Here is a 17,342-nt window from a genome sequence, read left to right as displayed (position 1 = left end):
TTGTAAAATGAGACAATAACACTTGAAAGGGGATTTATAAAGTGATGCATAAATGTGAACTTTAAAAAACTGTATGCTTTTCAGCTTGTCTTCTGTGCTGGGGAAGCTTTATTCTCAAGATCCTGATTCCTCCTTCTTTCCTTTTTCAAACTCCTACCCCTTCCAGTTCTTTCTATGTGGCCATGGCTGATCCACAACTTCTTTGCCATTATCTTTACTATATCAATCTCCACTTCAGTGGAGAAGGAGGAGCAGTCCACCTGGAGTTTGATTTCAGAGGACCTGAGTTCAAATTCAGACTTTGCTGCTTTCAAATTGTGATGTGACCTTGCATCTCTGCACCTCATTTTATTCAGCTATAAAATAAGGGGGTTGGATTAGGTGATCTCTAAGATCTCTTCCAGCTCTAAAATCCTGTGAGGGGGAAAAAAGAAGCCTGTCGCTCACTAGAATCAGACACTGCCATGTCTTCTGTCAGACAGGGGCTGTCTCTTCTGCCCCCAAACTTATACTGGTATTAGCTTCAAAAAGTGCTTTGTTATGTAAACCGTTCCACCTGACAGCTCTGTTTCTCTCTAATTCTACTATTCGCTGCTGCCTCTTAAAGATAGTTAATAATGTTCTGAGCTCTCGATTCCATCATTTTCCATTTTGTGAGTAGAGATCTCTTTTGATATTTCTATGTGCATAACTTTCTCGATTTTCCTCCTTAGATTTCTGCCTTTATCCTTCACTGTCATCTTTCGCACCTTCTTTTTCTTCGGTGGTTCCTTTCCGTTCCTGAACAGGATTTTCTTTTCACCAGAGGGCTCCCTTTCAACACCGGCAGATGGACTCACAAGCTTAGCCCCTCATATTGCTACCCTCTTCTGCCTCTTCAACCTGGGCATATTAAGCTCTGAAGCAATTCTGCAAATATTGGATCGTGCCTAGCTCCTCAAACCCACCCCTGTCTTTTTCTCCAGCGGCGGTCAATTTCACAACCTTCCCGAGTCTGTGCCCTGTAATTCTTCTGTTGGGAAGTTCTTCCTGGTATCTAACCTCTTGGAATCAAGAGCTGGAAGAGATCTTAGAGACCGTCTGTTCTAGTCCAATCCCCTCAGAGTAGGAGACTGAAGTCCTAAGAGTTGAAAGTCACAAGCCAGTGAAATAGAGAACCAGGATGTGAACCTAGGGCCTCTGACACCACATCCAGGGTCTTTTCCTATGATCCTTCATCTCACTTCCTTCCACTTCAAAATATACCCATTTTCTTTTGTACTGTCCTCAGCGAAGCGTACAAGTCGCCCATCACTCCTCTCCACATTCCCTTTCTCTATCAGTCCCACAAGCTGGATAACGCAAGGAGCAGGCTGGGGGCGGGGGAGAGGGGAAGATGGGAGGGGAAACGGTCTTTAGGGACGTTTCCAGATATTCCTTTGACAAGAGTGTGGAAATGGTTTAGGATGCTACCAAAGCCAGGAACACCTTTCCTGGGGAAACGCCGGGACTTGGATTTTTGGGGAGGTGGGGGTGGTGAGGGGGAAAGGGGAGATGGGGAAGGCCAAATCTCAGGAGGAGAAAATGGGGGAGGGAGACTAATAGGCTGTCCCCGGATATCTCCAGCTTCCCCTCCTCACCCAGCATTTGAAGGCACTGGGGTGGCGGGGAGGGGGGGACCAGGCTGAGTAAGGGGAATCCAGCTGATGATAGGGGCTCCCAACTCTCTCTCTCCTACTAAGCAAGCTCTGGGGTTAGCTGGAGAAGAGCAGCAGGCTGCCAGCCTGTCTCCCTCCCCCTCCTCTTTTTCCCCTCCCTCTCTCCTCTCTCTCTGGGCTCCCCCCTCCTCTCCTACTCCCCCTCCCTCTCCCTCTTTTCTTTTTTCGTCGCCTCCTTTCCCTCCTCCTTCTCCTCCTCGTTGTCCTCCTCCTCCTCTCCATCCTCCCTCCCTTTCTCCCCGCTGCCACCACCGGCCGGGTCCTCAGATAGTGGGAGTGCGGGGATTGGTGTGGGAGCCGAGAGGAGCGCGCGGATGGCTAGCCTGGGCCGCGAGTCCAGCTCGGGCTAGGAGGGGCTCGAGGGGAACTAGACTTCGGGCGGGCGGGAGCTCAGACCTAGGCAGGAGCTCGAGCCCGAGTAGGACTGGGAACGCGAGCCGGACAGCAGGAGCCCTCAGACAGACAATCGCTCCACCCCCCACCTGCATCCACAGACGGGCTGCCGGCCCCAGCCCGGTCTACCTACCTCCTGCAACCCGGTGGAAAGAGCCAGGCATCGAGCCCCCAGTGCCCTCCATTCTGCCTTACCAGCCGCCTCCCGGTGAGTCTCTGCCAGCGGCAGCGACCGACGCTCGGGTCCTTGTTTCTATCTCCCTCCTTCTTCCTCTTACCTTTCTGCCCCCTCCCCCCCAGATCCAACCCCGGGTATTGGTTGGGGGTGGGGGCGGAGGGGGCAGAGCTGGAAGTTGAAAACTTCAAGAACTTGGGTGAATATGGGGTGGGGGGCGTCCTGGGGAGGGGGCAGCCCTGCACGGCTCGGTGGTGGAGGGGAGTGTGACGCTCTGGGACAGGGTCGAGAACTCTCGGGGGTAGAAAGAGGATGGAGAAGGGACCCGCTTGGCTTTCTCATCCCTAGCTACCTACACCTCCTCTTCGCAGCGGCTCTGGTGCTGCTGTTCCCGGCTCAATTCTCTCTCAGTTCCTGGTTCGGGTCGCTGCAAGCGGGGATGCCTCTCGCTCCCCCAACCCTGCAGTCTGGGGGTTGCAGCCATCGATGCGGAGACTCCGGGGCCCAGACCCTGGGCTCTTGCGGGGGGGGGGCGCAGGGGGGGAGGTAGCCAAAGGCGGGTACTAGCTGCGGGAGAAAGAGGGGAAGAAAAAGGAGTGGGAGGGAGGGGGGGAGAGAGAGAGAGAGAGAGAGAGAGAGAGAGAGAGAGAGAGAGAGAGAGAGAGAGAGAGAGACAGAGAGAGAGAGACAGAGAGAGACAGAGAGACAGAGAGAGAGAGACAGAGAGACAGAGAGAGAGAGAGGATGCAGGTTAGCGTATAAGTGTGTGTGCGAGTAGGTGTGAGAGCTTGTGTGTGTGCCAGCGAGCGCGTATTTGTATGAAATTATGTTGATGCCGGTTCTGGGCTCCCTGATTCCAACTGCTTCTTCCCACCTTTCTTCCTATCTTTTCCCTCCCTCCTCCACACCTCATTTCTTATCCCTCTGCCTCCCCCACCTTGGCCCCCAGCGGGCTCGGAGTCCAAACTACTCTTGCTCTGGCCCCGGGTGTCAGGGTCGTAGCTCTGGAGACGCTAGTGGGAGCCAGGGAGGAGACACGGAGCCTTCCACCTCACCCTGTGAGTTGGAGGTAGGAGTCTGGAGTAGGGGTGCGGGAGCTGGGTTTTACGAAAGGCGATTTCCTGATTTATTTTTCTCATGGTAATTTGTCTTTGTGGTTGGGGCTGCCCATTCACTTTCAACTCACGTCGTAATGGAGCTCCAGAAGGGAGGGAGAGAGAGAGGAAGAGATGGTGAGAAAAGAGGGATGGAGAGAGGGAAAGAGGAGAAAAAGTAGCAAGAGGATGGAAAGATGGGCATGAGGAGGCAGAACATGAGACTGGGGAAAGTGAAAGAAAGAGGAAAGAATCAAATAGAGAGACAGCCACTGAGCCTGGAGAGAGAGGGTAAGAGCTGGGCCATTTGCTTTGTTACAAACTTTAATCCCGAGGAGAATCCGCGTGAAATTCACTCCCAGGTTTGAGGGTCAGTCCACCATGCCCTTAAGGCTGATTTCTCCTGGACTGAGAGTTGGGGCTGGGTGTGTGTGTGTATGTGTGTGTGTGTGTGTGTGTGTGTGTTAGAGGAGCGGGGGAGAGTCACCTCCTGTCGTTCTTCTTCTAGTCTTTGCTGTATTCTTCATTTTTAGGTGGATGTCAGTAAACAGGTGAGAGAAGGAGGGAGGAGGGCAGCGAGAAGCAGTCTGTGTGGGACTTCAGTGCCGCCAACCAGGGAAAGCATTATTATTGGGGAAAACAAGTGTCTGAACTGACTGAAGAGCAGGTGGGCATTTCAGGAAACAAGTCCTTGATCTCTGCTGCTGCAGGGTGGAGTCCAGTTTCGCTCCTCCTCCACTGTCCCCTCTCTACCATGATGATTCTTACTCTGCTCTTCTTTTTCCTATTGCTTCCCATCCCTGCCCCTTTCTCACTTTTTTTCCATCCTTCTCCCTTTACCCATTTTCATTATTGTCACCGTTATGCTTCCCTTCCCCTCCCCCCCCACCTCCTTTCTCCTCTTTGTATAAGTTTTGGCTTGTGTGGTGTTTCTGATTACCTGGGCCCAAGGCTTCACTCCGTTAGTGTAGCCTGAGTTGACTGCATCATGGATTCTTGAACATTTTTAAAGCTTGTGGGGATTACTCTTGCCATCCCCCAGCTGGCTTCAGTCAGTAACTTTCTCCATTCTCTTTTTATTCCACCTCTCTCTCAGTTCTCCCTTCCTGTGCTTCCCCTTCTCCTTGTCCTGTTCCCCCAATCTATTTCTCCTTTATTCTTAGTCATTCATCTTTGCTTTACCCCTTCATCTTTCTCTGTGACCTTCAGCAGTAGCCTCTCCATTCTTAATGGAAATGACCTTGTAAAGGGGGCTGTGGGGAACCCGGCCTTAGGAACTCAACAGCTACTATCCCATATAATGGAGGTAGGAAAGAACCTGTCACTACTTCAAATCCTAAATTTAGAGTCCAAAAGGATATTGAAGGAAAAAGAAAAGAACTTATCAAGGCCCTTCAAGAGGGTAAGCGATGATTGAATACTGGAGTCAGGAGGACCTGAGTTCAAATCCAGCCTCAGACCAAACACTTGACACTTGCTAGCTGTGTGTCCCTGGGCAAGTCACTTAAGCCCAATTGCCTAAAAAAAAAAAAGGAGGGTAAGTGAGTAGAGATCAATTAAGTAAGGCAGTGCCTTCCTTACACCTAAGTCTGGCATGTGGGGTGGATATGGTAGATTCTTGGTTCTCATCCTGACTACCTGGAAAACAAGGAAGTATGCTGCTGGGTGTCCCTTAATTCTTCAATCCCGAGTACAGGCATGATTTAATTTGGGAACTGGAATGGGCTTTATCGACATCCCACCTTAGTTTGCAAATGAAAAAAAACTTGAGGCTCTGGGAGGGCCTCACAGTCACTCAGCTAGTTAAATGCTAAAAACCCAGAATTGAAACCCTTTTCTACCTCCCAATCTTTCCCTTACATCTCATTGTCACCCACAATCCTCCTCCTGATCAACATGTATTGAGCTCTGTGAAGGACCTACTACTGTACTCTGGGCCTGCAAAGGGGTATAACAAATGATGCTGACCTTCTGTGGACGTAAGAATGTAGTCAGGGAAACAGGACCTATTCATAATAAGATAATGTTCCTGCTGAACCAAAGTAATGGTACAAGATGGCATATGCTAAGTGCCAGATGACTGTGGAGGACCAAGCCCTAGGCTAGTTTGGAGGAAGAGTGGTGCCAGGATTACGGTCTTTAGAAAAAAATCTTCAGGATGAAAACAAGCCTGGACTTTCAAGGACCAGTCAATGACCCTAAAATTGGAAGATAGAAAACCCACAGCTATGGATTGTGAGCTGCTACCTTTTTATCTGACAAGAAGGGAGCAGCATTCCCTCAGCTTCTCTGAAAGTTGCTGGCATTCTAGCTGGGTGCAGATGTGAGGGAGACTCCCCCAACCCACCCCTTGCTGATCACTGCTGAGAGGTCAGTTGGGCTATGCCTATCATTAGAGAGAATTGCCAGCCACCTAAGTGCTATGATTTTTAGGGGCACAGAACAGGTCTTTTGGCTTCAAAACAAAACAAAACAAAAAAATCACTGGCTTGCCAGAAATTTACCACTTTGGGTTTTGACTCAAATTAGGTCCACTGAATGTCTACCAAAAGAGCTACAAATTACCCTGAAAAAAAAAAAAATAATGTGTGTGTTTTCTCCAGCCTCCTGGACAAAACATATTAAAGTTTGAGACAGGAAAGTCCTTTCTTTTTGATGAGAAGAATGAGGGGTAAAATCCTAGGGCAGCCCCCCCACCCTGAGCCATATCAATAACAGCTTCTACCTATAGAAACTGTGGGTGAGGGAAGTCCAAGATCACCACTCTGAAAAGACACAACAACTAACACTACCATCTTGACTTCTGACTACTGGGAGGGCACCCAGGATGCTGACAGGGTTGTGTGGCCAACTGGGGGAAGGAGAGACCAAAAGTCTCATGGGCAGCATAAAGGTTAAAGGATTGTCCTTGTATGATGAGCATTGTGTTGTATGCACATTTCAAAAAGTCTTAAAGACTATTTATTGTAATTTTTCTTTTAGTCTTTGGGATCCAGAAGCCTCACTGATTTCCTATTTATGCGATGAGAAGAGAAAAGATGTGAGCCAGGATAGGGCCAGGGGAGACTCCCAGTTAAAATTTGTTGAGTAAGCATAATAATCTAGTTTTTTCTTTGGTTTCTTCTTTCTCATGGTTTTTCCCTTTGGTTCTAATTTTTCTTTACAGCATGACTAATGTGGAAATATGTTTAATATGATTGTACATGTATAGCCTATATCAGATTACATGCCATCTTGGAGAAGGGAAGGAGGGGGAGAAAAATTTAAAACTCAAAATCTTATAAAAGTGAATGTTTAAAACTAAATAAATAATTTTTTTTAAAAAAGAATAATCTAGAAGGAAAAGACATGAATGATTCAGCAGTGGAAAGAATACTGATGGGGGCAGCTAGGTGGGGGCGGCAGCTAGGTGGCATAGTGGATAGAGCAGCCGGCCCTGAAGTCAGGAGGACCTGAGTTCAAATCCAGCCTCAGACCAAACACTTGACACTTACTAGCTGTGTGACCCTGGGCAAGTCACTTAACCTCAATTGCCTTAAAAAAGAAATCTGTGAGATAGGTGCTGACTAGTTATGACCTTGGTTGTTATGATTCCTCTCAGCAATTTAGTTTCCTCATCTACAAAATGAGGAAGTTAGAATAGAACTGTAAGGCACCTTCCTACTCTAAACTCTATGATATTCTACAACTTAAAGATCTAGGAGCTTCTCTGAAGAAACTGGCTCTTACCAGAGAACTTGAATTCTTGGTTCTGACCCCAGTCAGATTAAATTCTTCCTAGTTCAGTGACCCGGGTCAAGTCACTTAACCTCCCCAAGCCTCAGTTTCCTTATCTGTAAAACAGGGCCAATAATACCAATCTTACAGAGTTATTGTGAAAATTAAATGTAAAAAAGTGCAAACATCAGCTATCATTGTGATTATAATTATTACTCCAGTAAGGTCTTCTAGCTTCTAGGAATACCATCTGTAGAATTATATTTCCATGATTTAATTTCCTGTAGAGTATCCTCTTGATCCTGATATATCATTGAGGATGAAATCTGACAAGGCCTTGTTCTAGATGAGTGAGTTGCCAGTGGTGTGGCCTCATGACTTGCGTTTAAGCCATGGGACACATGAATTCTAGGCCCAGCTCTACCTCAGACTTGCTTTGGGAGCCCAGCCAAATGATTAGTCTTCTTATACATACAATGAGGAGAACTAGAGTCTCTCCCTTCTTGTCCCATTGAATTCAAGAAAACTGGGTGTCTGTGAAAGTGCTGTAAGTTCTGGAGGGAAAAGGAAACTAGAACAATATAGGCAGTTCATAATTATCATGACACAAAATGCTTAAGCCTCAACAGGCTGCCAGGGAATGCAAATATTTTAATATTAGTCTGAATGGCACATAGACAAACTTGAATAACTTTTAAAGTATGTAATGTTTTGGATTATCTGAATTAGTGTCACTTGGTACAGTGGAAAGAGCAGGAAATTCTGTGTTGGAGGATTTGGGTTCAAATACCAGTTCTGCTACTTATTAGAATCTTCTTCTCGCTGTTGTTCATTCTTCTTTTTCAAAGAGGACAAATGACATCATGGGTGACATCTTGACTTGTGCATGAATTGGATTAAAGTGAGGCAGAGTTGCACCAAGTCATTGGCCTCACTCTCTTTTCCAGAGCAAGTTACTTTGTCAAGCCACAGTTTCCTCATCTGTAAAATTGAAGTTGGATCAGATAATCTGTAAGATCCCTTCCAACTCTGAATCTGTGATTCTTCTACTCCCTTCCATGGATGCAGATGAGTCAGTTGTAGTGGTTCATTCTTAGACTTTTTGCCTGGTGAAGATCTTTACAAACCATTAATTTATTCAGTCAATATTTATTGAGTCCATACCTTGCTAGGTCCCATGAGCAGTACAAAATGATATGACACAATAGTTCTTTCCTAAAGGAATTTACTATCTTGTTGCAGAGTCTTGGGAGTACACAGTCAACTAGGGGCATGGGCAGGGTGAAGGAGGGCAAACCCCAAATTCTGACACCCTATTAGAATGTTTGTTTTCCTTAAGTCTACACCCATGCTTCTTTATCCCAAGATCTCCAAAGAGGGCCCCATTGTTTCAAATTAACACAGATTTGTTGAGCACCATTTACATGCAAAAGATTATTATTATCTCCTTAGTTACTTGGCAAATTATATTATAACAATACCCAACACCCCAGTGAAGAGTAATATGACTCAAAAAACCATGACAATTTGCATTGACTGGAGTATATGATTTTGTGAACTATGGCATGAGTTCTTGAGGCAGAGGTAGGACCCTGAATCCTGTGTCACGTGGGTATTCTGGTTAGATAAATTTGTAATTGGGGTGAAGGAACTGGTGGGTCAGAATCTCATTGTTTATGCTATTTTGTGAGGCAATGTGGAATAATGTATAGACTTGCAGGACTTGGAGTCAGGGAGACTTGAGTTAAAATCCTCACCTCAGACATAGTAAGGGTGACTTTGGATAAGTTATTTAACCTCTCTTAGCCTTAATTGCCTCATTTGTAAAATGGAGATAGTAATAGCACCTATCTCACAGAGCTGTTGCCTAAAATGACACAGTGTGTGTGTAAAGCATCATATAAACACAAGCTATTTTCATCCTCCCAACTCTGACAAAAAGTTAGATGAGGACTTGACAATGCCTCAGTTTCCCCACTTTTAAAAATGGAGGCTAACCACCTTGTCCTGCTTCACATGAAGACAGAAGTAAAGATAGTGCTTTTGAGAAGGGATGATAGTCATTTTCAATTTTGTTGGTTGTTTGTCCTTCATCTTTGAAGAGGACCAATGACATTATGGGTAATGTCTTGACTTGTTCGTAAACTGGATTGAAATGAGACAGAGTCATTAGCCTCACTTTCTCTTCCTGAGCCATCGAAGTCCACTGGCAGAACAAAAGTCAAAATGACTGGTGATGGTCCGGATGCAGTGAATGACATTGCCATTTTCAATGTCTGACCAAGTTCTAAGTGTTCTTCAACCACCTTCATGGCTGTTGGAATAAATTGCTCTCATTGTGCCCATTCCACCAGGGAAAGTCTTCACATTCTTGGGACAGACATCCCCCTAATTCACTGACAGGTCTGAGGCATATCAGTTAACCTCAACTTGGTTTAACCCATCTGCCAAGATGGTTTACCAGGGTGTGGCCTCTGCACAAGCAACAGCTTTTTGGAGCCACAGGAGAAAGTTAGGCAATCAGATGGACACCAAAGGTGACGAGCAGTCCCGAAAAGGGCTCAACAGAGGTGCTAGTCCTCCTAAACACCCCATACACCCCACTTTTAAATTTTTATTTTCAATTTAATGTACTAGACTCAGATGTTTATCCTAAAGAGCCTGATGAGAACTATTTCTCTCTCCACCTGTCCATCTACCTCTGGATTTATGGGACTCCAATTACCATCCAATTATCTTTATTATACTCATCCCTAGAGCCAGGTGTGACTGCTTTGCTTTCAATCCTGTGACCAGCAGTTCTCATATATTAGAAGCAGTTAATTGTCATAGAAACTTGGAGGGAAGAAGATTTGGATTCCAGCTATGTGATGTTAAGCAAATCATTTCACCTCTCTGGGCCTCTGTTTACTCATCTGTAAAATGGAGAGAATAGTCCTTGGCCCTCCAAAACTCATCAGGTTGTTACAAGAATCAAATAGGAGTCTCTGGCTTTTTAAATTGCAAAAGAAGCAGCAGCAATCTGGAAACCCAGGAAGAAGATAAGTGAGCTTCAAAAATTTTTTTGCAATAAACGTTTTAGTTATGCTTTTCTTTTACAGCATTGTCACTTCCCAATGACTCATCCCTACTATCCTGGAAGCCCTACCTTGTAACAAAGACGTGTAGTTAATCAAAACAAACCAGTAACAGACACATTGGCTATGTGTAACGATGGATTTCTCCATCCTCTTTCTGCTACCCTTTCTGAGAGGAGAGAGTGTTCCTAACTTATCAGGGCTACTTTGATTAGAGTTCTGGTGTCTTTCAATGTTTTTTCTTTACAAAATCACCCATCTTAGAGCTAGATCCAAGACCCTGTCCTCAAACAGGAGCCTTATGCTCATTTACAAAATGATCACTATCATGTCTCAGTAACATTGTCTCTGCTTCTGTTTTCACAAGAAGCAGGAACAGGGTGGTTAGCCTCCACTTTTAAAAGTGGGGAAATTGTGGCATTGGAGGGTCTGCACCCACCTTTTTGTTAGAGTCGGGAGGATAATAGCTTGTATTTATATGATGCTTTACATACATATTGTCTTATTTGAGACAGCAGCTCTGTGAGAGAGAGATGCCGTCACAATCCCTAGAATAAGATGTTATGACCGTTTTACAGAAGAAAAAACTGAGGCCTATTCAGTATTCTTCCAGGCTAAGGCTCCTTCCCCACTAAACCTCACAATTCAAGGCAGTTCCAAAAAGGGCTCTCTGCCAGGGAGCACTGGCATGCCTACCTAAATGGTATGGGCAGGGTAAGAATTTTGGTTTCACTTCATTCATAGTTATACTTGATTTCAAATTAGAAAGCATTTGTTAAGTATACATAAGACACTATGCAAGTTGCTGGGGATGACTAAAAAATGATTCAAGGAGGTTATGATCTGGTAAGTAATGGGACAAGTATACAAATAGCTGTAACACAAATTGTTGTTGTTTAGTCATTTTCAGTCACTTCTGACTCTTCATGACTCATTTGGGTTTTTCTTGGAAGAGATACTGGAGCGGTTTACCATTTCCTTCTGCAGCTCATTTGGTAGGTGAGGAAACTGAGGCAAACAGGGTTAAGTGATTTGCCTAGGGTCACCCAGCTAGTGAGTGTTTGAGACCAGATTTGAATTCAGGAATGTAAATCTTTCTAACTTCGCTTTATCCACTACGCTGCCTAGCTGCCCTAACAAAAGTTAGAGAGAGAGAATCTTAAATGTATAAGGGAGATCAAACCAAAAGACATTGGAGACTGGAAAAGGGAGGAGGAACTTTTCATTGAGGGGAACAGGGCAACGTTTCTAGGAGGAGGTCACACCTGAGCTGGATCTTTTAAAGAAAAGGACAGATTTCAGTGAGTGCAGATGTGGAGGGAGCTCATAATGCTTATTTGTCCCAAGCGCTGTGCACATTTACTAAGTACAGTGTATTTACTACGGACACAGGCACTGAGGCGACAAATTCAGAATCAAAAATAGTCCCTGCCATTAAGGAGCATAGTCTAATAGGAGAAGACAACATATATGGGGAGTAATGTTTAAGGAAGGATTTTTTGGTTGGGAAAATTACAGGGATGCTGAGTGGAGCCATAGGGCAATAGATTGACACACCCTTTCTAGTAGCAGTGGTGGTAGTGATTTGATTGTGGTTCTAGAACTAGGAAGTGACCTTGGGCTTGGAATCAGGAAGATTTGGCTTCAAATCATACCTCATATACTTACGAGCTTTTTGACAAGGTACTTTTAGCAAGTCACTTAATCTCTCTGTGCCTCAGTTTCCTTATCTGTAAAATGAGAGTTGAATTCTATGGCCACTGAGGTTTCTTCCAGCTCTGATCCTGTGATAAATCCCATGAGGGTTTGGCAGTGGGAGAGTTCCCTGGAAGTGGGAACCAAGTGACTGTGAGAAGATGAGAAGAGATATCAGAGGAGTAAAGTGAAGTATTGCTGGAACTGGGCTGTTTTTAATGGGCCATTCACCAGTCAGGAGGGGAGGGGCAGGGTTTTTGGAGATGAAAAGGTCAGGTCTTGTAGGACAGGGTCTGGAAATGGCAAGTAGTATAATTTGACTGGAATATGGAATATATGAGTGAAAGGGAGAAGAGGGTAATAAAGCTGGAAGAGGAGGTTAGGATCAGTCCCTGGAACGTCAAGGTAGGAGTTTCTAATTTACCCTTTAGACATTGGGGAACCGTGAAAGATTTCTAAAGCAGAGAAGTGATCTGTTAATTAGGAAGATTTCTTTATACTGCTGTGAAGAATGCATTGAAGAGGGTAGAGGGTAGAAGCAGGAGGAGAATGTTAGAAGGCTATTACAATACCCAGGCTAAAGATAAGGAGGCTGAAGGTAATGATTGTGACCATGGGAGTGGAAAAGAGGGGATGGATATGAGAGATATTGTGGAGGTAGAGGATATTGGACTTGAAAACTGACCACGTGAGAGGGAGGAATGGGGAAGAATCAAAGATAACTTTGAGAATTCAAGCCTGAGCCTCCTGCAGAAACAGACATTATAAGACAGGGCATGTTTGAGGATGGTGGGGCGGGTGCTTCCTCCAGGAGAGAATGATGGGTTCAATTTGGAGCTATCTGAAGCTCCAGCTGGATTCATAAGTTAGAATCCTAGAATGTCAAAGCTGGAAGAGACGTTAGCAAAAAGCTTCACTTTCCAGATGAGGCCCATAGACAGAATAATAACAATTGGCAGAATAATAATTGGCAGAGTAATAGTAATTTATAGTGCGTTGTAAAGTTTGTCAAGTGCTTTATAAAATATATTCATTCTCTCATTCAAACCTCACGATAACCCTATGATTCATGAGGTATAGATATTATTATCTCCATTTGACAGATGAGGAAACTAGCTTAAGTTAAGTGACTTGCTCAAGGTCATAAAGCTAGTATCAGATTATATGAACCCAGGCCTTTCTGTCTGCAAGTCAAGTGCTCTATTCACTCTACTTCGCTGCCTCTCAAATGACTTGCCCTAGGCACAAAGCTAATTAGTGGCAGAACTGGGACTGGAACCTAGGTCTCCTGTGTGAATCAATTTTTTTTTGGTAAATAAACTGCTTAATATGCTAGGGAAGGAACCCTCTGGTGAATTCTTTTGTAATGGAAATAGTCATCTCCTGATATATCATTTTGTAGGGTCAGATTTCCGTATTTGGATTTGCTTAAGATGGGGTGTGTAGTGCAGTGACCACTGGGTCTATTTAAGATCATGCAACTGACATGACTTTTCGGCTTGGGCTCCAGAAGATGAAAACTGGAGAATTGGCCCCTTGTTGCAGAGTTTTGTAGGCACAGCCTGCATTTCTGCATCTCAAGCTTTCACAGACCTTGCTCTCACTGAAGAGATGTCAAGTGCAAATTTTCTGCTGCTCTGGTTGACTGATTTCTGTGTTGGTAGGGAGGGAGGGTAGATTTCCCTGGCAGCTAATGAAGAAGGAGAATCATATCTGCTCCAACCAGACAGAAAGGCCCAGAGAGGTAAAGAGATTTGGCCTGGCTGCAAAGTGACAACTAGAACCCAAGTCTGTGGGGGTTCCCAAACCAGTTCTTTGTCTCATGCAGTAGATTCCCTCGGACAGGGAGAAGAGCCAGCTTGCAAAAAAGGATTCTATCAGGGGGGCCAGGATAGTGAGAGCCTGGCAGTTCTGAGGCACCACCTTCTCTCTTCATCCCTGTGGTTCTATTTCTATATTTTGCTTTGGTGAGCATTAGAGAGATGAAAAGAGAACCTGCAGATTGCTCTGTCTAATCCCGTAATTATCGGGGAACTCATGATGAGAAATTATAACGCTCTGTAGCTTTCACAGGGTGGAAAAAAAAATGCTTCCCTTTTCTGTTTGCTGCTAGACACCTTTGAGAAGGCAGCCTGCTGGGAATCCTTGGAATACATGGGCCCCAGAGAGAATAAGCTTGAACATTTCCCAGAGAGCAAGGGAGTTTCCCTTGAACATTTCCCAGAGAGCAAGGGTCACTGGAGTTTCTCCCTCCCCTGACCTTAGCCCTGAAGTGGAATCATTGTATTCCATTTCCTGGGTAATAAAGCCTTTAAAAAGTAATGTTGGCACTACCCTCATTGATCCGGGTTTAATGAGTATGACTTCATGAGATGGCAGGCAGGAGACTGGTTTAATTTTGGAGGCTTAATGATATTAGAGTATCTTCCTATATGAACCCAGCAAGTTTCCCTTTCAGCCCAAAGTGTGTTTTCTTGGTTGTGAAAAATTATTAGTTGGGCAATGACTGGTGATCATCTATTTCCTACCTCCACTGAGAATAGAGTTGGAAGAGATGACATTCACTAGATGTACGAACTTGAACTAGTTATTTACCCTCTCTGGACCTCAATTCCCTCATCTACAAAAATAAAGGGAAGGATTAAATTGATGCTAAGATTCTTTCTGGTTTTCAAATTGTGTGCTGTTTTTGTTTTTTGTTTTTTTTTTTAACCTGGAGAGACAGTCAACTCTTGCTTTTCTACATGGGGATTATATTCTATGGATGTTTTGGTGACAGATGCTTCACTTCAGGCTGGCTTCTCCCTGTCACCCAGCACCTGTCTGCCCCCCTCTCCCCACTCCCCTGTCAGTCACTGGGAATTCAGTGATTATAGACCTATTTTGGTATCAATCCAAATCAAGCATCGACAGGAAGATGAACCTACTGCAAATATATATGATGCATCCCAGAGCCACACATATATACACCACAATGTGGCCACCATTGTAGATGATCTGCACCATGGCTGCACTTCATTAGCACAAATAATGGAGAGTCCACAGTATGATCAAGTTTGATGGCAAAGATGAGATACCAGGCAGAGCATGGTGTTAGGTAAAGAACTGGACAGATATGGAATCAAAGGACTTGGGTTTGAATCTCCAGATCTGCAATTTACCTAGGTACTTTTGGGAAAGTCACTTCCCCCTTTCTAGGGTTCTGTTTTCTTCACAGACCGTTCATTCCTTAATTGAAAAGGAACAGCATAGGTCATCTAGCCCAAAGCCCTCATTTTACAGATGAGGACACTTAAGGCCCAGAGAGGTTAAATGCTTTGCCCTCAGGTCCCACAAACAGTGGAAGGAAGCTAGATGGCACAGAGGTTAGAGCACTGGGCCTAGAGTCAGGAAGACTCATCTTCCTGAGTTCAAATCCAGCCTCAGACACTTACTAGCTTTGTGACCCTGAGCAAATCACTTAACCCTGTTTGCCTCAGTTTCTTCATCTGTAAAATGAGCTGCAGAAGGAAATGGCAAACTACTCCAGTATCTTGGCCAAGAAAACCCCAAATGGGGTTATGAGGAGTCCAACATGACTTAAAAAAAAGTGACTGAACAACAGCCCACAAGTGGGAAGTGTGAGGAGGAACATGTGAACCTGGGACCTCAGGGTTAGTATTCTTTCTCCTATGCCATGATATGACTATTCGTTCAACAAGCATTATTAAGTGCTTTCTATGCTAGGAGCTGAGGATACAAAACCAAAACAAATTATGATGAGAGAGTCCCTGAACTTCAGGAGCTTAAAGCACGGAATGGAGGTATCAAACACACAGCTTGGCTGCCAGCACTCCAGAGTACAGCATGAACCAGATTAAAACGTAATTGGGAAATATTTAACAAAATAAATGAAAATACAGTGAAACATAGATAATATTAATGTGGTTTTTTTAAGTCAATATGCATCCTGTAGAGATCCTTATGGATGACCCCTTCCAAGTCTGAAAGTCGCTGCATCACAAGGTTGGAAAGGACCTCTTAGGACATCTGGTCACCTCCAAACCCTACCTGAATCTTGTAACTAGAAGAGAACTTGCTTGTGTGTGCAGCTTAAATCCATCACCCTCCTCTGGTGTGTTTCAGTTTGAGGCTCTCCATTTAATCATTGTTCTCAAGCTTTCCTTGGGATCAGAGTAGGGGAGATAACAAAAGGAGGGCAGACAGCTCTTAATTATTCAGGGACTGACAGATCCAGTATGTGGATTATCCAGGACCCCTGGCCACCTCTCCCTGGGGCCTGCTCAGCAATTCCTCCTTGCTGAGAACTCAAGTGTCTGGGCCTCGGGTAACTCAATCAGTAGCTAGGAGGTGGGGAAGATCTTATCACTTAATGCAAACTCTTGTTTTCCAGCCAAATGCTTCCCTCTTACTCTCCTCCCCATCCCCACTCAGGTGCCTGGGAGAAGCCAGGGGCTCTCGGCAGGCTGAGTCCACCTTGAAACAGCCGCATAGAGGCTGTGTGTGTGTGTGTGTGTGTTTCCAAGCCCTCTTGTGGGACTGAAGAGGAAAATACCACTGACCCAATTATCCAGGGCCCAAAAATCTCCATGGATCACCCGGGCTGCAGCTTCTCTTCCTTTCTTGTCAATGCACAGGAAGCCCTGTCCACTCTGTGAAACCAAGGGAAATTGGGGGGGGGGTCTGAAATCAAAGGGAGAGTCTTTGTGACAAAAAAATGCCCGAGGTACCTTCATAATTGGGACTCCCACAGTTCCCAGATGAGTGTATCTGTGATCTTGGTTTGGACCTGCATTGGTGGAAGAAATTCCCTCAGCCAACAGATCACCTACAGATCTGCAACTTAAAGTCTTCAAGCAAAGATTCTTAAAATACTCTGCTAGGATCAGCACACTTGGCCTGTAAAAAAATTTTTTTTATGATAACTGCATTTCAATACAATTGGTTTCTTTCATAATCCTATGTATTTTATTTCTTGCATTTTAAAAACATTCTAAGAAGGAATTGAGCTCCAACAAACTACCAAAGGGCTCTACCATACAAAGAAGGTCTTGCCTTATGGAGAGTTACCTAGGACATTGAGAGCCTGCATGCCTAGGGTAACACAGACAGTGTGAAGCAGAGAAGCAGACTGGAAACCAAGTCTTCCTGACTCTGAAGCCATCCCTGTAGCCAAAGCAAGAAGTCAACTGGCATCTCCATTGTTTTACCGATGGTTTGGGAAAAAATGGGCAGCAGGAGGCCAGCAGTAATATACAACCACAGCTGAAACAATGGCGTAGTAGTAGAAAGAGTACTAGACAAATTTCAGCTGTAGGATGACTCAGTAGCTGCTAAGGTCTGCTTTAGCTTGGCAGTCTGTTCTCTATGTGGGATGAAACGATGATGATAGTGTTCTTCAGTGTTTCTGTCATGTCTGACTCTTCATGACCCTGTTTGGGATTTTTTGGGCAGAGATACTGGAATGGTTTGCTGTTTCCTTCTGCAGCTCATT

The 17,342-nt window shown here is 44.8% G+C and overlaps 1 protein-coding gene across 1 annotated transcript in view; it reads left to right on the top strand.

The window, feature by feature from the left end:
* The first annotated feature begins 1,710 nt into the window (after positions 1–1,710).
* Positions 1,711–17,342, top strand: part of SEMA5B (semaphorin 5B) — a 190,480-nt gene continuing 174,848 nt past the window's right edge. Inside the window, exon 1 of the mRNA XM_020985957.2 lies at positions 1,711–2,298. The gene's annotated coding sequence lies outside the window, so the exon portion shown is untranslated. The remainder of the gene's footprint in view (positions 2,299–17,342) is intronic.

Source organism: Phascolarctos cinereus, unplaced genomic scaffold (genome assembly GCF_003287225.1).
Source record: "Phascolarctos cinereus isolate Bilbo 61053 unplaced genomic scaffold, phaCin_HiC Scaffold_726;HRSCAF=1367, whole genome shotgun sequence".
Lineage (NCBI taxonomy): Eukaryota > Metazoa > Chordata > Mammalia > Diprotodontia > Phascolarctidae > Phascolarctos > Phascolarctos cinereus.
This window is presented reverse-complemented; position numbering and strand designations above follow the sequence as displayed.